Source organism: Paramisgurnus dabryanus, chromosome 18 (assembly GCF_030506205.2).
Source record: "Paramisgurnus dabryanus chromosome 18, PD_genome_1.1, whole genome shotgun sequence".
NCBI classification, from domain to species: domain Eukaryota; kingdom Metazoa; phylum Chordata; class Actinopteri; order Cypriniformes; family Cobitidae; genus Paramisgurnus; species Paramisgurnus dabryanus.
The window spans coordinates 6,479,972-6,491,104 of NC_133354.1; the positions used below are offsets into that span (position 1 = coordinate 6,479,972).

At 37.7% G+C, this 11,133-nt stretch overlaps 1 long non-coding RNA gene across 4 annotated transcripts; it reads left to right on the top strand.

The window, feature by feature from the left end:
- The first annotated feature begins 681 nt into the window (after positions 1-681).
- LOC135721449 (uncharacterized) lies at positions 682-10,769 on the top strand. Of its 4 annotated transcripts, none has more exons than XR_010521491.2 (8): positions 682-1,175; positions 3,269-3,311; positions 4,412-4,529; positions 4,787-4,878; positions 5,082-5,161; positions 6,068-6,125; positions 9,109-9,221; positions 10,095-10,769. It is a non-coding gene; the product is annotated as an uncharacterized lncRNA (long non-coding RNA). The 4 variants fall into 4 exon arrangements; XR_010521492.2 differs by having other exon boundaries at positions 683-1,175; positions 4,793-4,878; XR_010521490.2 differs by having other exon boundaries at positions 688-1,175; positions 4,839-4,878; positions 10,095-10,366.
- The last annotated feature ends 364 nt before the right edge of the window (positions 10,770-11,133 follow it).

Below are 11,133 nucleotides of genomic sequence, written 5' to 3' on the forward strand. Positions count from 1 at the left end.
CTAACGTTAGTTTTTTGTTATATTTTGGTTATTTTTTTGGGAACCAAAAAATAACGTTCTGGGAACGTTATTTTTAGGTTTTATTTTTTTTGCAACCATAAAATAACGTTCCCATAACGTTGTAGGGTGGTTATTTTTAAATAACCTAAAAATAACTTATACAGAATTTTATTTTTTGGTTATTTTTTTGGAACCATAAAATAACGTTCCCATAACGTTGCAGGGTGGTTATGTTTAAAATAACCTAAAAATAACTTATACAGAACATTATTTCTGGTTCTTTTTTGGTTATTTTCTGGAACCATAAAATAACCTAAAAATAACTTATACATAACGTTCTCTAATGGTTAATTTTTGGTTAGGTTTTTTTTAGGAAATGAAGTGAATGCATAATTAAACCCAGAGTCGTATAATAATAGAGTTACGACACTCACATAGACGTCCGTTTTAAGAATGGAATGCGGAAGTAACAGCGTTTCATGCATAGATATGTATATAAAGGCTAGATGGCTCGTCCGCGCTGATGGCCAATTGAGTGGAACGTCCGCATTTTGGCGGCCATCTTAGGACAGGGCGCTCGCTCACTCGTAGCATTGAGTTTTAATGATGCAGGTACTTTTAAATGACCATAACTTGCTTCCCACCCAGCACAAGACGTCATTTAGACGTTGTTTTTTGGGCTAAATCACGTCGGCCCGTCATGACCTTCATTTAGTCCAAAAAAAGACGTTGAAAACTGGTCTTTGTTTGGTCCGTCTAATTCAGTCCAAATTTAGCCTAAAATTAGACGTCTTTTTCGGACCACTTTTCAACGTGTCTCCATTCAATAATAATCCAGACAAAATATGCATGAATGTATACGCAGAAAAAATAAATACTGAGCACATTGAACGATAATGAAATGCTTTGTTTAAAGTCTATTAATATTTCTGTTTATTTTAATTAAATAAATATGTTAAATGTGCTCTAAACAGGTCATTTTGGTCCACTACAGCACTGATAGAAGCACTTCATTTTCATCTTTTAACAAATATCTTTATTTTCTTTTAATATGATATTATTGGCAGAGGCGCGCGACCATCTCATGCTTTGTGGTCACGTGATTATTCAACCGGAGACGCGCGTTAGGGATTTTCTCCTCAGACCAGTGTTTCTGTTTTGTGGTCGATTCTGGGGTAAGTTTCCTTAAATTCGTTGTTACTTTATTGAAATGAGTTCACAGGGATTAGTGCTGCCACTAACGACTAATTTTCTAACGACTAATCTTTCGACTAATTTTTCGAATAGTCGACTATTCTAAACGACTAATTAAAAAAAACTCAAGTGTTTGTTATTTCATTGTCCATTTTATTTTGAACTCACCGGTGTCATAAACAATATGAATAACTTAAATGTTACCAAATAAAAAATTACAATGTAAACAATATAAATAATAATAAAAACTTCCAGTGCAAAGTAGATGCATAACAGAAATATGAAATGTTTCACTTCTACTCTTTGATCTTATATTGCATTTTAACACAACTGAATGCTATTTTACATATTATCTGTTCTGTTGTAGCCTATAAAATAGTGCCTAAACATGACCCATCACCTCGTTTTTTATCCAACCAGCTGTTCCTTTAACTGCTGCTAAAATCCTGATTTAGATATGCAAAAATCACCATACATTTACATTGTAGCTTTACTGCTGTTGCTCTTCTCATAATTGTTGTTGTGTTTTGAGCCATTTCTTGATTTTAAATGCGAGTGATATAGCGCAGACAATTCGGTGCAAATTCAGAAATATAAGAGAATACACTGTTGTTGTTACATAGACTACAGAACACGGCATACAGCATCATAGGGAGGGAGAAAGCTCGCACACAGACTCACACTACTGCTAATCTTTCTTCAAGTCATGTTAACTCGATCAGTCGTCTTTGTCAGAGACATCTGTGAATGTTGACGTTTACGCAAAAAAGAAAGTACATTAAAAACACTGCCACCTTTTCACTGTCACGTAAGAGAGAGGCGCGCGCTGTTGAGGCGCTGCAAGCAACATGAGTGAGAGAGAGAGAGAGAGAGCGAGAGAGAGAGAGAGAGAGAGAACACTCGCAACAATGAATTGAGCCGTTTAAAATAGTAAAATAAAAATGTAAATGGGAATCATGAAAAATCTATTTGTTGCGTCCAGTGTTGATTCCGTGGCGGAATCACGAGCAAACACTGATAGCCTTTAACATCCAAATACAGAGTCATTGTACTTCTCAAAAGAGTTAATTAAACAGTACTGACTAGCTCGCCGTTTCATTAATAATCATATAACAGTTACTTACGTTGTCCTATTCTCTGTGGGTGTATCGTCAATAACTCCCGAGTGTTTTCGTTTGAGATGCTCGTGCATTGTCGTTGTGCTCCCGTGATAAGCCGGCGACGTTTGACACGGTGTAACAGACCACTCTTTTATCACAACTTGGCTTAAAATACTTTCATACTTCGGAAGCTTTCCGACTCATAATTCCATAGACTCACCTGCCACCGCCATTTTTTCAAAATTAAAGCAGTGAAGGCAGGGTGAGAGGGAAGAAAGATGATAGCGTAGCAGATGAACCAGCAGGGCGCGCACAGCGCACAGACTGGTGTGGAGGTGAATTACATTGAGCCATTTGAGACAGGAGACAGAATTACAGTGGGCCGTTTGAGACGGAAATAAATAAATATGCGACTCCTCGACTAAAAAAATTGCCGTCGACAAATTTTCATCGTCGATTACGTCGACTACGTCGACTATTCGCGGCAGCACTAACAGGGATGTTAATTCAGTTGTCAGTATATGTCGATACGACTAATAAATGATCAATTTGAATGTTTATCGTTTGTTAGTAATGTTAGCTCGAGCGCTGTCAGCTTGACTGAGCTCGTCGCGCAGGTGTGAGCTAATGGACATCTTTTATTTAAATTGTTTAGTTAATTATAATAAGTTTACTCCAAGTATGTAGTGTGGGCTTTTTTTCAGTTTACGGCTAGCCTGATTGAGCCCGTGGCACAGCGGTGAGCTAACAGTTAACGTTAGTGGATATTTGTTTTATATCTTTTATAAAAACGTGTTTTGAAACGTTTTTTCTTAAGTGTATTAAACAAATTATATCGCAAGTTTACTCCATGTATTGCAATATATGTGTGCTTTGTTCAGCTCCCTATCAAAATTACATTAACTACTCTACTTTAAATGTTAAAGGCCATTCTGAATAAATAACTGTTGTATGTTTATTGTTACTTCTTTCAGATCCTTTTCTTGGTGTGTCTTGATGTTTTCTATTGGCTAAAGAGTAAGTATTACTTTGTTCATATTTTTACAGCCACCAGAATCAGACTCAAGTCAAGTGCTCAAAAGTGAAATAGCATGTTGGTCTCTTCAATGCAATGATAAATAAAATAGTTATAACTAATTAAATAGTCATATCTCACTTTGACTTTATGTACAGTTTGCTCGAGGTCAAAACACAGCTCATTCATACAAATCAAACAGTGACACTGGCTATATGTCTGCTTTCTTTTTTATAGCAATAAAAGCATAGACATATATAAAGCAAAGACAACTATAAGATAATCCTTTAGGAGCCAGTAAAACATCTACAGTTACAGCAGTAAACATACTTGTTATGGGGTAAGAAAAACTAGTACAGTGTAGATATGAACTATGGTATCCTAAGCACTTCTCTTATTATTGCTTCTGTCTTGTTCTTCATTTTTTGTAGTGCAAATAAGGAGACTTAGAGTAAGTACAAATTGAGCTTTTAGTACTGACGTGAATATTACATCGCCATTCGTTTGAAAGAAATAACAGACACTTTGAATGAAAGTGGTATGAATACTTAAAGGAATAGTCTATCCATTTTCCATATTAAACTATGTTATTACCTTAACTAAGAAGAGTTGATACATCCCTGTATCATCTTAGTGCGTGCACGTAATCGCTGGGGCGCGCTGCGACACTTCGATGACATTTAGCTTAGCCTCATTCATTCAATGGTACCAAACAGAGATAAAGTTAGAAGAGACCAAACACATAAACGGTTTTCCTATTTAAGACGAGTAGTTATACGAGCCAGTTTGGTGGCACAAAATAAAACGTAGCGCTTTTCTAAGCAGATTTAAAAGATGAACTATATTTTATGGCGGAATAGCACTTTTGGGAGTACTTGGACTCGCCTGAAAAATCTGCTCCCCTTCTCTCTCTCATAATGGGAGAGGGAGGGTGTTACTGCGCCGAGTCAAAGTACTCCCAAAAGTGCTATTCCGCCATAAAATATAGTTCCTCTTTTAAATCTGCTTAGAAAAGCGCTACGTTTTATTTTGTACCACCAAACTTGCGCGTATAACTACGATAATAATACTTTTTCTGATGCTGCTGTTTACTCCATTGTAGCATGTCTCTGTGAAACTGACAATCTCAGGTAGGAGCTGCTGGTTTGTGGTTGGCAGTATGGATCACAGTCTGCGACTCATGAGGAGCTGGGCTGGAGACATGAAGAGGTTGTTAACAGGTGTGTTCCTGTACTCTCTCTACCAAAATGAGATAGGGATTAGTCATGTGGGCCAATGTGTGTGAAACTTAATGTTTTTGCAAAGTCTTCAAACTCTTTGTGTTGATATTGTGGACCTTTTAATTTCACTGGTATGCCATGTCTCGCGAAAGTGACTAAGCTTGCTGATGACAGTGGCAGCCATAGTAGTGTTGAGTTTGTCTAATTGGAAGAAATGGTTATAGTAATCTACATTAACCATTTATTCATTGTTCGAGGTGAAGAGGTCTGAAGCTAATACCTGCCACTGTCTGATTGGTATTTCATTAGGAATCACGGGTTCCTTGGTATTTGAATTATGTTGAACCAGGCAAGTACTCCATCTTTCGATCATGTGTTCTATCTGCTTACACATTTCTAGCCAGAATAACATTTCGTGCTTTTAGCTTAGACTTCTCAGCGTGTGCGCATATCTCAGGTCAGATATTATGACTATTTTCTTATCTTCACTGGTCAATAAAAGTTTGTCTTAAAAGTCAATAATGTATGTGGGAAATTGTCTCCTCTTTGCAGGCCATCCATCCAAGATCATCTATCTGAGCTGCTGAAAACTGCCTCGGTACGGATCTGTTGGAGCTTTGTGTCACTGACTGGTAAGTTTTTATAATTAAGTGAATCTACATGTCCATATCTTTGATGAGATTGTCATGTTTTGTTGCTATGGTCTTTCTGGAGAGGGTGTCTGCCACAGGAATCTCCTTTCCTGTTCCGTGTTTGATGTCATATTTCTAGGGCTGTAGAATCATTCTTTAAAGTCATGGAGGAGCGGCATCTAGCAGGACCCTATGAAATCCATTACATTTTTGTCCCGAATTCAGTTTTATTTTTCTCAAATAACCACACCAAACGCTTTTTAAAAAAGAGCAGTGTGACGCGACTTTTCATATTGCTAGCAACCAACGAGTCAGCTGTCTTGTCAATCAAATATTGAAGCGTGATATTATTTTGCTATAAACTGTCATATTAGCAGAAACTTTATAAAGAGGACGCTTGCTCTGACCTTGTTTGAGGGTGAGAGGTGCACAAACACGTAGGAGAGTGAGCGAGTGGAGTCCGGTTCTTCAAAGCAACTGTAAACTTCCCTCACCACACCGTAAGGCCCGCCTCTCCCCCCATTCGATTGGACAATAGAAAGATGCGAATGACGTCGGCTGGTTTTCCGCTCTCAGCGCTCCTTGAAAAGCGTGTGCTGCGGCTGGTGACAAAAAACGCAAGGCGTTCGGCACGCATAAACAGTGCGCAAATACTCCCTGCCCATAGAATATAATTAAAAAAGGCGCCTGCAACTGCCATAAATGCGTTTGGTGTGATTGGCCACTAAGAGTGATTCTTAGCTTTAAGAAATTTGACAACTTGCTTTTATACTTAAGATTGAAAGTAGGAGTATATTTCATGAATTCTTAGTACTTAAGACAAAAATGGCACTTTCAGAAGCTTGATAAATATGGGAACAGTAGTCCAACTTAAAACTAACTTCAGTTTCTTTCCTTTCCTATCAGTATTTCTGAAAATTCCTGTTCCGTGTCAAATGGCTTATGCAAGACTGAATCCATAAAGGTGAGTCGTCATCATCATGAGAAACGTCTTTGCTCACTGCATACACATTTCTTTTATAAGCAGAATGACACACTTTGGTGAAGTGATTGTGTTTTTGGGGCTGTTTAAACTTGGTATTAAAGCCGCTCTATGCATTTCGGCGTTTTTGTCAAACAGCAACCCCTAGAGTCGCTGGAGAATACTTGCAACTGTCGTAATTTTCCACTCTAGTACTCCAAAGGTAATGACCAGGTAATGTTTCACAATTTCATACAAATATTAGGCTACTGCAGGGGTAGGCAACGTCGGTCCTGGAGTGCCGATGTCCTGCAGATTTTACCTCCAACCCTGATAAAATCTCACCTGCCTGTAGTTTTCAGGTGACTCTTTAGACCTTGATTAGTTGTTCAGGTGTGCTTGATTAGAGTTGGAGGTAAACTCTGCAGGACGTCGGCACTCCAGGACCGACGTTGCCTACCCCTGGGCTACTGCATAGTCTACTTAACTACAGATGATGGTAATAGGATAATAAGAAGTTTATTCCAAGTGTAGAGTGCATATAATAATAAAGTACCGCGTTTGCTAGCTTGTAACGTTTTACATGATTGCAGCTAAATCACAAGTAAACATTACAAAATGCCATGACAAAGTTAATTGTGTACGTTGCATTATTTCATAACATTGTTCGCTATAATGTCACTATACATGATTATTGCTATCTATCATAATAGTTTGCAAATTGTGCATGTTCACACTATTTACAACCTCTAGGCTTATTTATGTCCTGATAATTATGTGAGATATTGACAACTGTTGTCATGATAATCGCATGACATACTACAAGCAAGCGCAACAACATACAACATAGACCGCAAACAAGTTTACAAATAAGAGATTTACTTACTAGTCCATCAACAAGATCGCCAAATCAGCAACCCATCCAGTGCTGTCTTTTAGCTCACGCCAACGAGTAAAAACCTGACCGAGTGGGACTCTTGTCCGTAGGGCTGCAACTAACGATTATTTATTAATCGATTAATCTGTCGATTATTTGTTCGATTAATCGATGAATCGGATAAAAAACAAAAAACCAAGAAAAGCATTCATTTACAACCCCTTATTCAAAACAGAACTATAATCTTTAGAAATTGCACAAACATGTTGCTCCTTGAACACACCTGAGCTGTTACAATAATAATAAAATAAAATAAAAATGGACCAACACAAAAAAATACACATGCATGCTTTACATCTGCCAAATATATAGACTTTTTATGATGCATTTCCCATCAAGAAGCCTCTCTTGATGGGATCAAAAAGATAGTATATGAGTACACTCTCAGAAATAAAAGTACAAAAGTTGTCACTGGACAGTACCCTTTCAAAAAGGTACACCTTTGTACCCAAAAAGTGCATAGTACTTCAAAAGTACATATTGGCAGTTCAAAGATACATATGTGTACCTAAATGGCACATATTAGGACCTTTTATAAAGGGTACTGCCCCAGTGACAGCTTTGTACCTTACATTTGACTTTATGTGTTTTCTCTGATCGGATAGCTATCTCATTTGTTAATGAGCAACATAAATGCGTATTGTGAAAACGGAAAATGCGTCTTCTACTCCCGCGCAAAATGCAAATACACCATTCATTACTTCACCCTAAAAAATGTAAGACGATGTTTATTGCACTTAAGGTATGTTGTACTGTATGTTGGGCCGGGCACGCGTGTCTCCTTGATCGGCATGAGCTGGAGCGCGCAGTACAGAACAGCAGGAGAGTGACAGCGCGATGATTTAACATACAGGTCCATGACGGGGAAAAGCGTTCATACAACTCTCTCTCAACGTTTTATTTCTTTGTTTAATATCATTGGAGTTTTTTATTCGTTCTAGAAACTTTTTTAACTCGTTGTCGTCGCTCCATAAAGCATAAGCGTGTCGTCTTTGTTTGTTTACCTCTTTGCCGGCTATTACTTCCAGGTGACGCGCTTACGTTTTGAAGGAGTAAAACACTGACATGTGGTTTTCCTCTACCTTTGCTGTGTTTTTATCTTTTCTCCGCTGCCCTGTCTTTTCTCCGCCCTGTCAATGAGGCGCCGAACTCTGCAAGCAACAGTGCGCAAGAGAGACCGACGCTCCGTCCCAAACCGCATACTTCCATACTATATAGTAGGCGAAAAGCACTACTTCTCATACTCTTTGCCTACTATATAGTATGAAATTAGGCGGTTTGGGACGCAGTGCGAGTGTGTTCACTCCGCTCCGCGCTTAACTGAAGTTTTTCCTTTTTTTTTAATTAAACGTCTCTGCGTCACGCAACACAATGAATCGATTATGAAATTCGTTGCCAACACTTTTAGTAATCGATTTTTGTCGATTTAATCGATTCGTTGTTGCAGCCCTACTTGTCCGGTTACTAATGCGGTCAGATTCTCTTTTCCTTTTCCAACTCTCTTCCGAACGCGCTTTCTTAACTTTTAAATTGTTTAGCCTCACGTCTCAAATTCGCGCGTGCAGTTGTTGTCATAGGCTTGATCAACTTTATGCGGCGCTGCAAGAACCGACAGCCGGATGACGTCAAAGTGCCGTCTCGGATCATTCTCGCGGTACTTTGACGTCATCCAGCGGTCGGTTCTTGTAGCGCCACACAACGTCGAACAAGCCTAACGTGTGTGACGTCGTTGCCATAAAGCAAGTCGTGATCTCGCGAGATTTGTCAGGGGTGGTTCTCTCAAGCTTGCATTGCTGGTTTTGGTAGCGCCGTCCTCCCCGAGCTTCAACAGGAGGATGATTCGCCCTACTATGACTTTGTTTACCACCGAAATAACTTTGAAGTTGTTACATTAAGGTAAAATAACTGCATAGTGTGTCTTTAAGATGTGTGTGTTTTTTTTTGTCGATCGGATCATAAGCGGATGAGAAGGACACATTCTGTTACACCTGGTATTTAAATCCGTCAGTTTTGTCCCCTTTCAACCTCTTCTGTTCTGAATACTTTTAGGGGATGGTCTGTGGAGACTGTGGGCGATTCCTTCTGCTGTCATTTAAACATGAGCAGGAGTAATGACGGGATTTAAATGGACGAAGCTAATATTATGCCAGAGTCCGCTGCTTGTAAGTAAACATGCGGCACAGTGTTTTGTACATTTATATGTAAAAGCTTTCTTTGATATTTCTTTGATATTCTCTTGTGGGTGTTGGAACACATTCTACCACATGCACGCTTACACTACATAAGCAATCCGATTAAAAGTGTTTTCAACTACCTCTGAATGTGGTCAAAAGTGGACAACCTCAAGATGTTTTGAACATCATTTACACATGTCTTTAGCATCGTCCACTTGTGATCCGATCGACAACAGCACATCTTAATACCCAGTGAAAATAGCCCCTTTTTTACTTGCGCTTCCAAGCTTTATAATGGTAGAAAATATAAATTAGGGAACAACTTCTGACTTCAAACCTCAATAAAGTGCATTCATCCTTCACAGAGGTAATCCATATTCAAATGTTTACCGCAAACTAGTTATTATAGTTTATAAAGTTTAAAACATTATCTTTTCTTACTATATAGCATCGATTACCCACAGAAGAACTTTATTAACCCCTTGGAGCGGTGTGGATTACTTCTTTAAAGGCTGCACTTCTTTGGGAAAATGTACCCTGATCCATGTTTTTTCCCATATTAAGCTCGGAAAAGCAAGGACATTTACTAAAATAACTCAATGTGTTCGTCTGAACATGTGTATGTCGAGTTACTGAGTGTGAGTACATCACGGGGTAATTTTAAAATCTGTCTGAAGCATTGCTTTAAATATTTAAATGGAGTATAGCAATACATAATTGGGACTAAATAACAAAGGTAAAATAAAATATAAATTCCTTTTAATATTAGTGTACCTAATTGGATTGATCATGCTTTACTTTTTGTTAAGACAACCCCTGTTTTTAATGTTAACATTTAATTTTTTTTATGTTCTCACTTAGATGCTGTAACCATAAAGCAACCAGGACAACACACCTGGAGTGACCGAGAGCAGGATGAAGAAAGAATCGGACGAGAAAATATCAACTGGTGCCCATGAGGAGACATATTGTTCTTGGACCTGCTTTTTCTGTTTAGTAATAAGTGGTTTTATGTGGTTACATAAAAGTAATTTAATATTCAATCCACAAGCTAAATTTCCTACATTTTCTTAAAAGGGTAGTTGACCCAAAAAGGAAAATTCTGTCATTTACACAAACTGTTTGGTTACAAACATTTCTCACAATATCTGCCTTCCTGTTTATCAGAACAAAGAAATGTATGCGGGTTTGTAACAACATGAGAGTGTGTAAATGAAATAATTTTCATTTTTGGGTGAAGTACCCCTTTAACATTTTTATACACAGGGGTAGGGGTGTGCAGCGGAGTCAGTATTTGTATCTCTAACAGTCTCAAAATTATTTGTATCTGTATTTGTATTCGGATTAAACCGGAAGTGGGTGGGTTGACAACTCATATTACATTAAAATGGCATTTTAAATGCATTTTTGCTTTTTATTATAATTATAACTTAAATAACTGTAAATATTTATTCAAAATAATAATACAAAATTTTAATCAAAAAGACAAATAACTTTATTCTTGTTAGTAATACTCATGGAAAGCAAACAACTCATTTTTAAAGCCTCATACAGCTTGTGCTATGCATCATTGTATTGTAGCATTAAAATAACAAACTTGAAAGCACGTTGACAAAACTGTAGGCTAGATCACCTTTAAATGTTTATTGTGCCTGTCAGCACAGTTCCATGAGACCCATTCTTTCTAAATGAGTGCGATGTTTTCAGAAAAAAATAAGTAGCCTACATTAATCCCTAGTCTAGCGATTTAAATATAGTAATTAAACATCTAAAATTATCGTTATTTGTAAGTTTTCTAAAAGAGTGAAATATAACCTAATACTACTCATATCCATGTCTGACATCTTGGTTTCAGTTTAAAAACATGCAGGAATTTGAAAATAAAATGCAGGACTTGCTT